The sequence below is a fragment of the Bubalus kerabau genome, chromosome 15, assembly GCF_029407905.1.
Source record: "Bubalus kerabau isolate K-KA32 ecotype Philippines breed swamp buffalo chromosome 15, PCC_UOA_SB_1v2, whole genome shotgun sequence".
NCBI classification, from domain to species: Eukaryota; Metazoa; Chordata; class Mammalia; order Artiodactyla; family Bovidae; genus Bubalus; species Bubalus kerabau.
Genome location: NC_073638.1, coordinates 40,574,829 through 40,592,756, shown reverse-complemented (window position 1 = coordinate 40,592,756; position 17,928 = coordinate 40,574,829). Strand labels below are relative to the sequence as shown.

Genomic DNA, 17,928 nt, shown 5'->3' with positions numbered 1-17,928 from the left:
GCCTGTGCTTTTCAGCAACTCACCTTGTCAAGGTTCCGTGTGTGACCACGTGGCTCCATTCTCTCACACTCACATGCCAGCACCGTGTGAGGGCTCTGTAAACACTAACTCACTTCATCCCTTTTTTTTGAAAACACATTATTTATTTATTTTATTTTTGGCTGTTGTGGGTCTTTGTTGCTGCATTTGGGCTTTTCCTAGTTGTGGCCAGTGGGTGGGGGGGTAACTTCGTTGTGGTGTGCGGGCTTCTCCTAGCGGTAGCTTCTCTTGCTGTGGAGCACATGCTCTAGGGAGGGTTTGGTAGTTGCAGAGCACACATGGGCTCAGTAGTTGCGGCTCCTGGGCTCTAGAGCACAGGCTCAGTAGTTTGGGGCTCCTGGGCTTAGTTGTTCCACAACATGTGGGATCTTCCTGGTCCAGGCATCGAACCTGAGTCTCCTGCATTGGCAGGCAGATTTTTTTAACTGCTGAGCCACCAGGGAAGCCCTCACTTCATTCTTGTGTCAGCCCCATTAGAGAAATACCCTCATGATCCTCACTTACTAACGAGGAAATTAAGGTGCAGAGGGTTCACTGACGTCTCCAGATTTCACAGCTAGGAGCGGGAGGGGGAGTTCGTATCCAGTCAGGTTGCCACCAGGTCCAGCTCTGAAGCATAATGGTGAGCTGCCTGCTTCCTAAAAAGCCCTGTCTGCCCTCCCTGTCCTCCTCACCCTCCTGCCCCTCCCTCTCTGTGCCTTATTGTCTTCACTCCCCTTTGTCCTTCCCCCATCCTCCGCTGCACAGTTAGAATTGCATTTCAGAGCATCAGAATCATTTACTTCCTCAATCTCAGGTTCCAGAGCCCTCCTATTCTTTCAGCAATTTAAAGTCTGTTTCCTTAGAGTCTCAGACCCAACTTCCCCTTCTCGGTCCCTCCCAAGTTCCAGAGGAAATGATTGCTTTTCCTCCACAGTTCCTTCCTGTGTCCCCCGTGGTCAGTACCCATTCAGTCGCTGCCATGGGACTTAGGTTAGTCCCTCTCCTGTAGACGCTTCCTCTCTCTTCTTGAAGGTGAAGAGCTCAGCGAGGCTGATTGGAGCTTTTAGCCAGTGGGGCTTTAATGCCAACAGAATGGTAGATGCCACTGCCTGCCCAGCGACCCCAAGGGCTCTCATCGGCTGACTTGGGATTAGGGTCATGCCAAGGCAGTAGTGCCTGCGGTGACTGGACCTTTAACCTCAGTCACCTCTCTCACGAGTACTCGGGAGAATTCTCTCAGCCCTGTCTCCTCACACACTGGTGCTCCAGAGTATTCCCTCAGCCCTCTCTCCTCACATACCTATCCTCTAGAATATTCCCTCAGCACTCTCTCCTCACAGACCTATCCTCCAGAGTATTCCCTCAGCCCTCTCTCTTCACACACTGGTCCTCCAGAATATTCCCTTAGCCCTCTCTCCTCACATACCTATCCTCTAGAATATTCCCTCAGCCCTGTCTCCTCACACACTGGTCCTCCAGAGTATTCCCTCAGCCCTCTCTCCTCACATACCTATCCTCTAGAATATTCCCTCAGCACTCTCTCCTCACAGACCTATCCTCCAGAGTATTCCCTCAGCCCTCTCTCCTCACATACCTATCCTCTAGAATATTTCCTCAGCCCTGTCTCCTCACACACTGGTCCTCCAGAGTATTCCCTCAGCCCTCTCTCCTCACATACCTATCCTCTAGAATATTCCCTCAGCACTCTCTCCTCACAGACCTATCCTCCAGAGTATTCCCTCAGCCCTCTCTCTTCACACACTGGTCCTCCAGAATATTCCCTCAGCCCTCTCTCCTCTCACACTGGTCCTCTAAAATATTCCCGCAGCCCTCTCTCCTCTCACAGCTGTCCTCTAGAATATTCCCTCAGCCCTTGCTCCTCACACATCTGTCCTCTGGAGTATTCCCTCAGCCCTCTCTCCTCGCACACATGTCCTCCTGAATGTCTTTTTGTTTCATGGGACTTTCACGTAGACTCACCTCTTTTTCGTTGTGTAGAGATCCTCTGTCTCACTGTCCTAGTCCAAGTTCATTCCTTTAAAAGAGAAAAGCTAGGCATAGGGATGTGTGTAGTCTGCCCCCCATAAGAAAGAATACATATTTCTGTTTGCATGTATGTACATAAACACCATCAGGGATGAGACACAAGCCGCTGATAACCCGAGTTACCTGTTTCAGAACAGGGACAGACTGGGTTGATGTGACGGGAGTAGGAGGGGCACATTTCCTGGATATATCTGTACTCTTTGAACCCAGTGAAGTGTTTGCCATTCAAAATTTTAAAAAGCATAGATAATCTGGGAGTCCTGATTGGCGAGCTGTAGATAGAGGATGACAGCTGGTTGAGTTGGCATGCTGGCTTCTGCTCCCAGGTGTGCCTGCTTCCTTAGGTGTGAGCGGGCTGGTCACAGCTCACTTACTCACAGCGAGGACACCAGGAGACCCTTCCCTGGATCCGGCATGGGTCCAGCACAGAGAGATTCTGCAGCACAGAGGGCCCCCTCCATTCCTCCCTGAGTCTCATCTCTCCAAGCTCAGAAGTAGCTTGAGATTTTTCTGCCTTTTGTTCTAGTCTCAGTTTACATTTTTCTGCCTTTTGTTCTAATCTCAGTTTACTTAGAGCTGGTACTCAGAAGGTGCACCTGGGCCTCGAGTGTTGGTTTTCTGTGGTAAGTCACCTAAAACATCATGTTTTGTTTTTTTATTTATTTTTAAAATTTATTTTACTATGTATTTTTTTGTTTGTTTGTTTTGTTTTCTCCTCTGTTATTTGAAGAAACTGAAACACTGAATGTCTGGGTTTGCCTGGAACAACTATGTCCTTTCCTTTTCCAGACCTGTGGGACTTTACATATCGTTTCTTTCCTGGACATCCTCATCTGCCTAGTGCATGGGTGTGTGTGATTAGAAAGTGTCTGAACACAAGCGCATGACTGGGTTTGCAGATAACCAAGGTCAGAGCAGGCCCTGAAGAAAGAAATCAGGGCATTGGGAGAAGCTAGTCCAGGTACCTATAATTGAGGAAGTGACCTGATTGGGACGGTGACTTGCTTATGTTGGGCAGTTAATTAAAAAGCATACATTTAGCACCTACTGTGTGCCCCAGGCCCTGTGCCATGTGGATGACAATATGGTTAAGGCTCAGCTTCTCCTGCCAAAGCCTTCACAGTATTCTTGGGAAAACAAGACACACTTTTGTTTTGTTTTGTTTTTTAAATGAACAGATTTTGGTAACAGTTCAGCTCAGTCATAGCAGGCAAGTGACAAAGTAGTTCATGACTAATTTCCTTGTGACTGGTGGAAACAGCAGTGGGTGTGGGGGAGTGTTTTCTGGAGGCTGGAGAGGGCCTGGAAAGCTTCCTGGAGGAGGTGGAAGCAGATGCGGCTGAATTTGGTATTATCTTCAAGAGTAGGTAAAGTACAGATGGATAAGTGGGAGGAAGATGAGAGCATCTCTAGAGGTGTCCAGGAGGGGAATCGCCTGGCTTGAAGGTGGGACTCAGAGATGAGGCTGGCAGAGGAGTTTAGGATGGATGCTGACTGCTTTCAGTATAATGGATAGAGAGGTGTGTATGTGTGTAAAAGTTCAGAAAAGGAATGGGAGGATGAGGGCCCAGGGTCTTACAGGGAACTCTTGTAAATCCTGGGAAGACTTTGGCCTTTAGACATTTTAATCGAGGCATCTCTCGTGTGTCTTCCAGAAATGTTCTCAGGAGCAAAGAGGAGGCCAGAAACACTAGGCATACCCCCACCATTGTTTTGTTTGGACACTTGCTTCTTAGAGGCATTTTAAATGTTTATTCATTCAGTTATTTATGAGTTCTTGTTATTATTTAGTCACTAAGTCATGTCCAACTCTTTGCAATGCCAGGGACTGTAGCCCACCAGGCTCCTCGGTCCCTGGGATTTTCCATGCTAGAATACTGGAGTGAGTTGCCATCCCCTCTTCCAGGAGATCTTCCCAACCCAGGGTCAAACTCATGTCTCTTGTGTCGGTAGGCAGATTCTTTACCACTAGCCACCAGGGAAGCGCTTATGAGTTCTTTGTGCCAGAAACAGTTCTAGGTGCTGAAGTTACAGCAGGGAAAAAGAAAGAAGGTAAAATCCCTTGCCATATGGGACTTCTATTCTAGGAGGGAGGGAGAGAGAGTAAAGACTTAAAATGTGTGAGACCAGGTGATGAGAGGTGGTTGAAGAACACTAAAGCAGGCAGGAAGCGAGGGTGTGTTGGGTGCAGGTAGAGGGAAGCAGTCGGGGAGTGCTGTAAGTTTAAATAGAGTGGTCAGGAAAAGCCTTGCTGACTCGCCCTGTTCTGGGACTTACAAGCCAGCAAGTGAGAAGTCTGGGGCCAAAGAGAAGGAGACTACTCCAGACAGATCTTCTTGGGACTCTGAATCCTTTATTGATCCTCTTCAACCCATTGGGGTCTTCAGTTCTAGGCGGCAGGGAGCCTTAGAGTATTCTTGAGTAGAGGAGTGTATGGGAAGATGTCCCCAGTGGTTTTGTAGAGGATAGGATATAGGGGACTGAGGCAGAGAGGCTGGTTGAGAGGCTGAGATTCCAGAAGAGGACCAGGGCCTAAAACAGCCCATTGGTTTGACATTTCCTGCCTAGGAGTGGTGGGGCAGAGCTAGGGAGCAAGCCATGGCACTGGGGTGAGGGTGAGAGTGGACACTGGCAGAAGAGGGATGATGACAGGGTTCAGGTTCTGGGGGTGACGCCAATCCCCGAAGCTGTTAGAATATGAGACTTACACATTCTTGCTGTCACTTTCCTTTCATTATTTTAGTATAGTAGAACGTTAAGAATCATGGCTGAGTTACTTTGGGCAAGTTATTTAACCTCTTTGAGCCTCAAGCTGCTGCTAAGTCACTCCAGTCGTGTCCAACTCTGTGCAACCCCATAGACAGCAGCCCACCAGGCTCCCCTGTCCCTGGGATTCTCCAGGCAAGAACACTGGAGTGGGTTGCCATTTCCTTCTCCAATGCATGAAAGTGAAAAGTGAAAGTGCAGTCGCTCAGTCGTGTCCGACTCTGTGCGACCCCATGGACTGTAGCCTACCAGGCTCCTCCATCCATGGGATTTTCCAGGCAAGAGTACTGGAGTGGGGTGCCATTGCCTTCTCCGTGTGCCTCAAGCTCCATATCTGTAAAACAGTACCTGTCGTATAGGAAGTTTGTATATCACAGTTTATTATCTGTACAGTCTATTTCTCTCTCCCCATGTATGAGTAAAATTAATGTGTTGGACATATTCTTTTTGTTGTCCTAAAGCTACACCAATTGAAGAAAGTGATGCTTTTAAGGATTAAATGAGAGAATGCCAGTAACGGATTTAACTTAGTGACCGGTGAATACTAGTTAAAAGTACTATTGTTACCACCAAATGTTGTGGGAAAAAAATGATTTTCCAATGGAAATCCTTTATTAAGTCGTCTGATTCATCCCAATGTATTAAGCCTATGGTGTGCCAGGTGCTACAGTAGACATGTTCCTCCTTTCTTCTTTAAAACGACTGCCTGAAATGAGAACTGCTAACCATATCTTACTGATGAAGAAGCTGAGGTTCAGAGAGGCTTAGATTTGCCTGAGGTCACATAGCTGAGTAAGAGGCGGAGCCTGAATTTGCAAATTTTCCCCCCTCTGACTACCTTTTGCAATAAGCACAAATTACTTCATAAATGAGCCATTATGCAAATGTACATTGACATACAGTTTCTTACATCAATCTCCCGTGGTATTTGGTGTCCACATGGAGCCTTAGGGGGTACAGAGCTGTGGCCAAACTTCCTGAACAGACCGGGGCAGCTTCAGAGCGGAGGCCCTGGCAGCGGTCAGAGCTGCCCAGGAGCAGGAGAGGCCATGAGTGAGTCGGTGCCCTGCCTCAGTGACTCATCCCTGCAGGCCTTATCAGGGCCTTTCAGCTGCAGAGAGTCTCTGAGACCTGTCTAGGTTGACTACGCCCCTTGTGTGCTAGAGGAGCAGTCTGATGGGTTCAGATTCCAGTTCCACCATTTACCAGTTGCATGAGGCCAAGAAAGAAGTGAATTGCTTTGTGCTTCAGTTTTACCATCTGTGAACCAGTTCATAGGCTTTTTATGAGAAATAAATGAGGTGGGCCATGTAAATACTTAGAGGTGCCTGGCCCATAGCAAGCACTCACAAAGAAAATATTACGCTAATAATTATTATAATATTATTTTTTAAAGCCTCCAAAATTCTGAGGCCAGAATGAAATGTCCCATCCTCTCCACACAATCCGGCCAGTAACACGTGTTAGCCTTATGGTACAGATGTGGGTGGAGCTTTCCCCTCACTAGACAGTGAGTGTGTGAGACCAGGAAATAGGTCTCAATCAATGTTTTTGACATCCCTGAAGACATGTGCCTTGTCTAGAAGGTTTGCCAAATAGAATGGATTCCCAGTTTCCCGTTTCCCCTTGCAGTCGAATATTTTACTTGAAGCCCCCGCCTCCCAAGACTGTGGGAAATGTCTGCCATTTCTAAGGGCACTTTACAGCTTGCTCAGTCTTCACAGTCATCCTTGTATGGTCATTGGTTATTATCTCCATTTAATAGATAAGGAGACCGTGACTCCTCAGAGTTAAAGTAATTTACCCACAGACTGGCCGGTGGAAGATAATGACACAACTGCCCCTGCCCATCCCAGGTGCCCCCACCTGGAGACTCAGGAATTGACCATTCCCACAAAGCCCTTTCCTCATTTCCCCTTTGCTCTTCTCTGGAGGAAGGTGGGGTGGAGATGTGACTAACACACCTTTCTACAGTTTTATCCTCTCCCTCCTCCAGGTCCTGTTATTTCTAAAAAAGCACATGATGATGGCTTGTGCTAAGCCAATGATCAGAGTTGCTTAAATCATCTCAGCCCTGTTCTACCTTTTCTGTGGGTCCGAGGCCTGGGCTGGGCTTGATCAGGAGCTGAGACAGTGGGAGGGCATTGTAGCTTTCGGCATTTGGAGCAGTGCCTGAGGACAGACACTGAGCTCAGTGCCCAGGCTGGGGGGTCTAGGGGTTAGGGGGGAACCTGTACTCGGAAGTGGAGGAGGCTGGCATCATGGCTTGGCCCAGGGGGAAGAGCAGGCACTAGGTGTGGAGTTCAGAACCATGTCCAGGGTGCACGGGGTTGCTGGGGGCCAAAGCAGACACTCCTGGAGGCGGGGGACACTTCCTTTCCCGGAGGTGAACAGGCAAATGGTCTTTTCAGCTAAGGTGAACCTAAACCCCAGGCTCCAGGATGGACTATAATCCACACTTAGCCAACTGTAGGGTTGTTCCCTAAGCAGAATTTACCATTTGGTCCAGGTTATTGAGAAAGTACCTACCATGTCCTGGGAATACGAAGTCCAGTGGGATAGGGACTCTGCCATGAAGAGTTATCTGCTACAGCCTGGGACCTGTGCCACCTTCTCCTTCCTGGGAACCTTAAATGTCAGGGTGGTGGTGGTGATACATAGGTGCTTATGCCGTGTTCAGATTCCTAGTGTCCTGGAGCTTAGGCTAGAATCTGGATCTGGCAGGTCGTCACAGCAGCATAGGCTGGGAATTGGCAAAAACACCTGCTCCTCCAGTTGGGTTTTAAGCCTGCTTTGGGGAAAGAGGGGTTATTGGGCCTTTATAATCGTGATTCTTTTATTTCCTCCATGATTATTGTGTGACCAAAGGAACAGTCACAGGCGTGCCTCTGGAGTGAGGGTGAGAAAGATCCCAGAAAGAACGGCCACCAAGATAATGGCTCTGGCGCCCATCCGTTGCTCAGAGCAGTCCCTCTTTCTCTTGTTCTCCAACTTGGTCAAACTGCCTACCTGCCTGGCTCATCCCTGCCTCCAGCTCTTTGCTTTTATGGTCTGAGGTGCTTTCCTTTACTTCTTGGTCTTTCTCCAGCCTCACCCTTGAAGGCTAAGATTTAGCCCTGCCTACTTCAGAAAGGTTTCCTAAACTCTTTAAGCCAAAACTCCCCCTCTTTTTTCCATATGCCTCCTGGGTGGAGAGCCAGCAGCCCCCAGTTTGGCATTTACATGTTATGTAATGTGTTTTGAACACTTGTCAACAGGCAGCAGAGCAGAGACTGGGACTTTGAAGTCTGGTGGGTCTGGGTGTGTGTTCTAGCTATGATTCTTATGAACTGTGTCATTTGGGGTAGATGCTTTGATTTCTCTAAGTTTCCTCATCTGAACTTGAGGATGTGCCTGTCTCACAGGCAAGTTGTAAGGATCTGGTGAAATAATCCACACAAAGCACTTAGCACACGATTCCTGGCTCATAGTAAATGGCTGATACACGGCAGCCTTTGTTAACTATTTGACATGTATTATTTTATTTAATCTACACCCTAGCTTTATAAGGTAGACATCATTGCCCCAAGGTCTCAGGATATGCATGCAGTGAGGCTCACTTCCAAGCCCAAGTGCCAGCTGTCCCTGCTTCCCAAGTTCAGACCCCTAGTCCCCTGCTTTTTGGTATTTTTCACAGTCTTAGCCAGAAAACGTAGCAAATGTTTATTAAATGATTCTTCCTGGCTGATTTGATGGGAACCAGGAGGGCAGGAAATAGGACCCACTCAAGCGTTCCATCCCCTTTCAGATGTCTAGCTGATCCAGCTTGTCTACAGGTCCCTGCCAGTATACTGCATACCATTCCAATACCAGGCAGGGCATGGTGCCTTATTGCACCCAGTCAGGGAGGAGGGAAACCAATTCATCCCTTGAGGGCAAATCAGTCCACTCCTTTTAATTAATGTATTTATTTTTAAATAGCAGAAAATAAACTTTGAAACGAATAAGAAAAGTAAGGGAAATACATGCCTGGATAATCCCCCATGACTGGGCAGCCACTGCCTAAACCCAGCTGCTGGAAAGCAACAGGAAAGCTGGTAGCTGGCAAGCAAGCTCTGGGTGGCCTGTGGCGTTGTGAAGTGTGTGTCCTGCGAGGGTCAGTGGGTGAGGGCCCTCAGGAATGGCTTACTGAACTACCCAATACCCGTGGGTGCAACTGGGGCCCTGACAAGGCTGCTGCTCTTCTTGACATTATTGTAGTCAGGATGGTTTTCACATCATCTTAGATCATGGTTTTCAGTTTTTCTCCAGCAAACTTTGGAAGCTGCCACTTCCTTCTCCAGCTGAGTCTCCTTTGGTACCAGCTGATGTTTGTGTCTGCATAGTCCTCATGCCAACTGGTTATTTAGTTTACGTCTGTGTAGACCTTGGCATTGAGCTCCCAGGGACCTGTGGAAGAAGATTGCTGTGCGTGCTGGTTCATGTGTTCACCCCGCGGCTAATGCTGCAGGAGGTGAAGGAGGTGACCCGTGCGTTTTGATTCTTTGTTTTTGCTACCAGGCCAGGGTTTGGTTTTTGCTTTGGTTTCTCTAAAACTCTTTAAAACACATGTGGAGGTGGAGCATCTTTCCCTGGAGAGAACTAAGAGGGTGCTGCTAGAAGTCCTGGAGGTACAAGAATAGATTCCCTTTGGGTGCTGGCCCAGGAGGTGGCAAGAACATGAGACAAAGTCTTTACTAATATTGTTCAGCCCATGCTGTGTGTCAGGCGCTGTAGCTGTACCTGTGGAGTCAGAATCTCTTGAGAAAAGTGACAGAAAAAAGCAACCCCCACCCAAAAAAAAATCTCCATGGGATTCTGACATGTATATCCTGTTTAAAACCCATGGATACATGCTGTCTTGTTAGCATCGCACTGGAGCTCTTGGAGACTGAAATAACTGATGCTCAGAGAAGGAAAGGGCCAATATGCTGCCTGTCCTGTCAGTGCCTGGGGGCCTGTCTCTGGGTGGGGTGGAGGCTGGTTGTAGATGGGGGGGCTGCGGTGTATCCTGTATCCCTTGGCTGGGTCTGAACACAGGTGTGAGTGGCAGCAGATGAGCCTGGAGGAAGAGGAAGCCTCAGGCTCAGGGATCAGAGAGTGCTGAGGAGGCAGCATGAGGGGTACCGCACGCAGCAGGCGCTACCAGTGTGACCTCAGCCAGTTAGTTACTGATCTCTCTAAGCCTCAGCTTCCTCACCTGGAAAATGGATTGCATGAGCATCCAGATCCTAGGGCTGTGTGAAAGTTAGATGCAATCATATCAGCAAAAGTCATTTAAGGGCTCAGACAAGCTAATTTTTCTTCCCTCACTTGCCCTCTAAAGGGATTGTTTGAAGTAGCTGCCCGGATGTTTTCCTGTATCACTGTGAAGCCAGTACAAATAAGCTGTCTCCTTCTTTCTCTTCTTTCCTTTTCCTATTGCTCATGGCAAGTGGGACCCACATCTGAGGCTGGGTTCCCAGCCCAGGGCTGCAGGGCTGGGCTATTCCTCTTTTTGGTTCCAGCATCTCCCTCTCCCAGGAAGGGTGTGGGTCCAAGTGCTGTGGGCAGCTCCTGTCACCTCAGTTTGTGGGGATGCCTTACTGCCCATGTTTGCTCTTTCCTGGCTGCCTGGGTCTCAGTGAGCGTGTGGGTGGGATTTAGTGATGATAAAGCAGCCAATTGTTGACTGCTGCTGTTAGTGGGGATTCTTTGGGTTTCAAGTGATAGAAACCCAACTTGAAAGAGCTTAAGCAAAATGGAATACACTGGAAGGTTCTAGCAGAGGTACAGAAACTCAAAGGATGCACTGCAGAATTCAACCCCAGAAAGAGAACAGGTGATATCCAGCATCCCTGGACCAGCATCCCCTACTCAGTCTGAGTCGGCAGGCAGCTCCCAGCTGACCCCACACAGTCCTGCATGTGATCCAAGAGGATCAGGCTTTCCCCAGGATTTTTTAGATTGGATTGACCCAGTGTGGAGTGCCTGCACACACTTTATACCTAAGAATGTGGCCAAGAAAGAAAGATACTCTGATGAACCTATCCTGAGCCCCATGCTTTTCTTCTAGGCTGCTGAGGGATGGATGGGATGGAATCTATTATTGGAGCAAAGCTAGAAGGATGCTAGAAATATTAATAATTAAGTATAAGATGAACTTTTATTGAGTGCTTACTTTGAGCCAAAAGTTATTCTAAGCTCTTTATGTATGCCGCTGCTGCTAAGTCGCTTCAGTCGTGTCCGACTCTGTGCAACCCCATAGACGGCAGCCCACCAGGCTCCCCCGTCCCTGGGATTCTCCAGGCAAGAGCACTGGAGTGGGTTGCCATTTCCTTCTCCAATGCATGAAAGTGAAAAGTGAAAGGGAAGTCGCTCAGTCGTGTTCGACTCTTAGCGACCCCATGGACTGCAGCCTACGAGGCTCCTCCATCCATGGGATTTTATAGAACTCGTTTAATCTTTACAATCAACCCTATTTTATACACCAGGAAGCTGAGGCACAGAGAGTTAAAGCAATTTGCTAAGGTCACATAGCTAGCTAGTAGGAGAGCCTGGACTGAACCCAAGCAGAGAACTCCAGAGGTGCTCCTAACTGCCACCTCTGATGCAGACAATACAACAAGATGCAGATGCCATCTCCAGCATATATTGTTGTTGTTCGGTTGCAAACTTTGAACTAAACACCAGGCTGTGTCCTTTATGGCGTTATCTCATTTCATCTTCCGAACAGCCTTGTGGAGTAGGTGCTAACGTTATCCCCACTTTCAGATAAGAAACAAGCTCGCAGAGATTATGTGACTCGCCTAGGGCCACCTGACCAAAGTGACAGAGCCGGGATGGGAATTCAGGTTTACCTGGTTCCAGGGTCTGAGCTTGTGCCCACTTTGCTGGGCAGTCTTTGTATTCAGACATTCTCCTTGCTCTGTCAAGTGCTCCCCCGGTACTTGGGGTGAAGAGCAGTTCTGACTCAGCATCTAGCCTTCGTCCTTTGTCCCCAGAGGTTGGGGTGCGGCACACACTATGGAGGGGCTGGCTTTGTGGTTCTGAGCTGATTTTGGTGTGTCTCACACTAACTCACACCGAAGGGTTCTTGAACAAGCCCTCAGTGCATCTAAGCTCTGGATGTCTTCATTCCTCCATTCAGCAAATACTCAGGGATTGCCAGGCCCTGTTCCAAGTTCTTGAGGTTCCTCAGTGGGACTCTGACTCTATGGAAGTAGGAAGGTCCCCCGAGTCCCTCTCACATCTTTCGGGATCCATGAAGCTACTCAAGCTCACCGAAAACCTTTCCTGCACCACCTAAATCAGGCCCTCCCAGGGGCCTGGAGACTTCATACTTCTCTGTTTGGGATTGGCATGGTGGCAAATATGAGAGCAGAGAGTGTTTCCTCACTCTGATTGATGACAAAGGGAAACGTGTCAGGGAGCAAGTGTGGGCCTGGACTCCAGCCAGCTCCACCATGAGTCCCAGGCTGCCGTGGCTGGTGCAGATTGAGACTGGGCCATCCCTCAGTTCTGCCGTCTGTGATGTGTCTGTGTTACCTGCCTCACTGGGTTGCTGGGAGGATCTGAAATAGCACATGCTAACCATCTGTTGTAATGCCTTCCAGTAGCTTAATCCCACTCCCTCCTCTTAACAATCAGCTAGTTTTGTAGGTCTCTCTAACAATCAGGGCCTCTGGATGAGGGCAGTTATAAGGGATGCTTGATGAGGAAATCACCAATTACGTCAAGTTCTTCCTTTTGCCAATGAGAAAACTGAGGCCCCTCAAGGGGAAAAAAATGGCCTTCTGATTTAGGGGTGCTAAAGAGAGCTTGAAGTGTGTTTGACTGTTGGTCATATGGCGGGTGCAAGGTGGCGCGTGGAGTGACTGGATCAAAGCGTGTGCACAGGCCCATGTGCCCAGGCCCGACTGGTGGTTAGCCCTTGTGGACTGGTCCCAAAATGCCCACCTCCATCTAACCATGTAGACAGTCCAAGTAAAACCTCCAAGAGGCCCTGTCTCCTACTGTTGGTCTCCGCAACATCCCACAGGGGTGGGGCTTCCATTCCTGGCGTCGGGGGAGTTCCCTGGTTCTCAAACCTGATTTTGAGAATGGTGGAATTCTGCAGCATGGTGTCCTGCTCCTCCACCCACTGTACCCAGAAACTGCAGGGGAATAGAGAAGTGGAGAGCTCCTGCCCCTGACTTCTGGCTAGAGGCGGCAGCACGGAGCCTATAGCTCAGGCTGATAGAATGTGGCCAAGGCAGGCCAGCCTGTTTGTCAGCTGCCAGGGACTGGAGAGGTGTGGCTTGATAATGTAGATGAAGACAAGGATGACTGCAACTTCTGCCCAGGTGGCTGCCATTGGGTGTGCGGGCCCATCACAGCTGTGCTGGGACAACTCTCACCTCAGTGTGGTGGGAGAGAGACTGTGAGTACCTCGCCAGCCAGGCCTGGGCTTGACAAGTGCCTTCTGCTTTCCAAGCCTCTACTGACTGTGAGGAGCCACTGAGATAAAGCATGTCTGGTCTCTAACAGTCCTCCTTCCACACATGGCCAGCGCTCAGTAAATAGTAGCTTTTCTCTCACTGATTATCTGAGGATTTTGAACAGTGAGTCCCAAATCCCAGGCTCTAAATGCAGCCCTTGTGTACTAGAGAGAATACATATGTGTTTCTGCGGGCATTAGGCCTCCCGCCTTGCTGAGCCAAGAGTGCCTATGTCCATGGAGTGTGGGGATTGCCTCTTGTTGGTCTTAACTTTTACATACGTCTTAATGTTTGCCCTTTTGAGGTAACCTCTTAGAAACTTGGAATTGTAAATCTTTAGAATTTTTGTAACTCTAGGCTTCATTTTCCAAACAGGTGTAGAAGCAGTTTCTGCAGAAGAAAGGGGATATAACCAAATCACTTGGAAGCCAAAATCATAGTGTTTAGGAAACTCAGCCATGATCAGATGGTCCACTTTTATGACTTCTTAGTTTATTCAGAATTTTGGACCCTTCTACCTTGGGAAATATGGCAAATTTTACATTGTTGACTTGTTACCAAGTTTTTGCACCATTTCGATTACTTTCTTCATGTCTTAATCTTAGAAATTCTGGCATTTTCTATTTCTACTGAAGCAACTAACAAAGCATTCTTGGGAGTTTCCTGGTGGTCCAGTGGTTAAGAATCTGCCTTCCAATGCAGGAGATGTGGATTCGATTCCTAGTCGAGGAGCTAAAATCCTACATGCTGTGAGGCAACTAAACCCAAGTACCACAAATAGAGAGCCTGTGCACTGCAACCAAGGACCAGCCCAGCCAAAATTAAAAAAAAAAAAAAAAAAAGGCATGCTTTTCCAGATCCATCTTATTTTCTCTGCAAGCCTTTGTGTAGAGGTATGATAAGCTTTAGGATGCCCAGAGAGTGACAGACAAAAGATAATAACAAAAGTGACATAATTCCTTTCTTCACATGAAAAACTTGGAGTGCAAAGAGACAGTCACTGTCCATCTGGGACATTCTCTGTCCCAACTCTTGGGTAAAGTGTTACTACAGGGAGAAATATACAGCATGTAGGACCTTTTGGTAGGAAGAAGATTGGAAGCTGTAATGTAGATAATCTACTTGACATTCATTGTCACACTTTGTTTTTAAAGGAAGATGGCAACCTGTGCATGGCTCGTCCTGGGAGGAGCTGGCTTCAGTCATCACGATGCCTAAGAATCGAGTAAGTCACAGCAGTCAGTCCTTTTCTGCCATTGAGTCGCTCTTGGGGGTCTGGCTTTGGGAAGGATAGGGATGCTTGCATTCTTCTTTCAAGCCCAAGTGAACGTGACCTCCTCTGAAGAGAGAAATAATGCCTGTTTTTGCCTACCATGTCCAAGGCTGCACAGCCCTCTTATGCTGTCAGAGAAGGGACGGTGGCAGGTATTGAGACTGAGTTGTGTTTGGGGATGTGAAAAACCTGTGTGACTCAGTGGACTTCGGGTGGATGGAATCTCTGTTCCTCTTTCCCTAAGTGATAGCAGCAGCTCAGCTATCCTGCCTCCACTCCCAGCTCTGATGCTGTTTCTGCCTCCTGCTGGGCCAGGTCTGTGCCAAGAAAAGAATCTGGCCGGGCAGCTTCTGCAAGGAGTGACTTCAGAGCAGGGTAGACCATTTGTCCAAGAATTGGAAATGTGATCACAGCATCTTCCTCTGCTTGGGTTCCATTCTAAGGAGAGCAAATCTGTTCACAACTTTCTGTAGATTCAGCAGGTACATGGAGGCTTAGTGTCTGGAAGACTTGCTGTAGGTGAACATCAGTAATAACTTGTTTGGTGTCGTTACCCTCGTGAACTGCATAAGAGCCTCCACATTGTTCTCCTGGCTCCACTCTCTGTCCCCCTGCTCTGTCCTCTTCAAGGGTGCCTGTGACCTTCTTCGGGGATGTGTCTGCCCATCCCTCTCTCGATGGCCTTTGAGGCCACCTCTGGTCACTTTCCACACTCATTATCTGCCTCTCCTCTCTGCTCTGGCTCCTGTCCCACCATTCCTGGAGCAGGTCTACATATCTGGGACACACTTTCCCTCTGAGAAGCATCCCTCACTCTCCCGAGCAAAGTTGGGGCTGCCGCCCCTTCGCCACTCCTGCAGTACTTTGTTCAGACCTCAGGTGTGTCATCAGCTGAGCTGAGTTTTGTCCAGCTGTCCATCTTCCCCATCAGCTGTAGGAGCCTCGACAGCAAGGACCTGTCCTCCAACATTCCTGTCTGAGCTGGGCAGCACCAGGGCTGGGCACGTGGCAAGGGGGTGATACTGTTGACTCAAGTTCAGGTCCTGAGATTTCTTCAGGGCTTGATAGCTCACGAAGCCCTATCTTCTGTCTCATGGGGGCCTTGTAACCTGGGAGGGGTTTATTTTACAGACGTGGAGATTGAGGACTGAGCCATCAGACTGTAGGCTGTTAAGGTCCAGGACCCACATCGCCTGTGAACCGGGCTAGTCTGGTTTCTGCAAGCAAAATTTATAATTAGAACCCAAGAGGTTATTTAGAGCAAACCCCTCATTACTTGATAGGGAAACTGAGGCTTGGTCTGAGGATATTTTCTCAAGATTACATAACCAACTGCTGTCCAATGCAGAATTGGGAGGCAGGCCCTAGATTTCCAGTCTAGCTTTCTCTCCACATTCCCTCCTTCCTCCTCTGCCTCCCTTCTGTGTATAGCCATCGGAGAATGTTTGGGGACCATCAATCTATATTTCAGTTCAGTTCTGTCACTCAGTCGTGTCCAACTCTTTGCGACCCCATGAACCGCAGCACACCAGGCCTCCCTGTCCATCACCAACTCCTGGAGTTTACCCAAACTCATGTCCATTGAGTCGGTGATGCCATCTAACCATCTCATCCAGGATGGTAAAGAACTTACAGAATACCCAGAGTTAGAGGGAAGGTAGACATGAGTAAAACTGGCCCTGCCTCCAGGAGTTTCACTGGGGTTGTGAGACCAGGGGCAGAGATGGGGGACTGAAGAACCTGGTGGAGAGAGGATGGGAGATGGGTGAGCCTGGAGCAGGGTGGAGGCCTTGTGGAAGGGCAGCTGGCAGGCATGGCCTAGTGGGCACTGAGGACACTTGGGCGTGGATGGGGATGGTTAGGTTAGGGTTAGGGTTATTGCAGGGGAGTCCACACTGACATCCTAAGCAGCAGCATGAGGAGGGTACCAAGGGGAAAGCTGCTTTAAGTTGTTCTGGTTCTTAGTGTCTGGGCAGAGAGGTCCTGACTAGCCAGCCTGCTGTGACTTGAGAATCCCTCCTGTTTCCTGGAGAAACACAGAATGTAGAGGGGGCACACAGAGGAGGGTCAAACGATCAGTGGACAGAGAATTCCATCATTGTCTGAGATGTATATGGGAGGGAAGCGTGTGAATATCTGGCTGGCTTACTCTTACTGTGCTCAAATGAATTTTTGGTTTGTTTCTGACTGACCACACTTCCAGTTGGTCTTCACCCCCGTCTCAGTTTTAGGGCTCTCCTGAAACATTCCTTTGGTTCAGGCATGATACAGGGCCAGGTAGGTCCTGCCCTTTCCAGTTTTACCCTGCCCCCTCTTGCAACTTCCTGGGCATTCAGACTGGCAGCCTGGGACTGACTGCAGGCTTCATCTCCACTGGCAGGTTGAAACATACACTTTGCCCAAATTACAGAGAATATGGTGTTTGCCAAATAGGTACCTTGGGTTATTTTTCAAAACATGACTAGGTTATAAACTTCCACAGGGAAAGGGTACAGTGTTACATCATTATTGTTTACACCCTAGGTTTACATTATACTCCATTTCATCAGGACCATTTCATCTTTATAAAAAGGCAGGTGGATTTACTCCCACTTTGCAGATGAGGAATTTGACTTAGACAAGCTGTGACGTGCCCTGCATTAATGTAGCTGCCTATGGGCTGAACTGGGCCATAGCCCAGGCCTCCTGTTTATAAATTCCCTCATCTTTCTACTCTTCTAAGCTTCAACCATATGCAAATTTCTGAAGGACCAAGGACATAAGAGGAACTCAATAAATATATGTTGAATGAGTGAACTTTGGTTATTTCCTTTTTTAGGGGGTAGGTTCCTCTTAACCGTAAATGGATCCTCTTTGGCAGCAAAGGAAACACTACCCTGTGAAGTATTTGCATTTCTTACCATGATAAGAAACCAATGAGTTCTCTTCTCACCCAGCCTCACCTCCAGGAACTGGGTCACTGACACTGAATAATTAATTCCTTGAGTCTTTCGCTTGGAGCTTCCTCCTCCTGAGGCTGAGATGATCTGACCAGCACTGATCTGACTGCCAGAGGCAGAGCCTATCGTTTGTCGTCATCAGCCCTTAGATGACGCATCTAGTTGCTTATGGGGAGTACTCTTGCCTAATCGGGTCAGACTTCCAGTGGTTAAATTTTATTTCCTCCTGCCCTTCTTCCCCATCAACCTCCCCTAGACGGAAAGAGAGAGATTTCTGTGGGTTATCTTAGTTATTTAGGCCCACCTCTCCTTTCTCACTCTCCCTCTGGACTCCCCAGAATTTTCTGGTGAGGGCTGGAGAAAGAACAGTAGCCCATGTCCGGGATGAGAAGGAACACATGGGGTG

The 17,928-nt window shown here is 48.5% G+C and overlaps 1 protein-coding gene across 6 annotated transcripts in view; it reads left to right on the top strand.

Annotated features, from left to right (window-relative positions):
- MICAL2 (microtubule associated monooxygenase, calponin and LIM domain containing 2) overlaps positions 1-17,928 on the top strand; it is a 244,115-nt gene that overhangs the window by 14,652 nt on the left and 211,535 nt on the right. For all 6 annotated transcript variants that reach the window (XM_055548613.1, XM_055548615.1, XM_055548614.1 and 3 more), the window contains exon 2: positions 14,465-14,535. The gene's annotated coding sequence lies outside the window, so the exon portion shown is untranslated. The remainder of the gene's footprint in view (positions 1-14,464; positions 14,536-17,928) is intronic.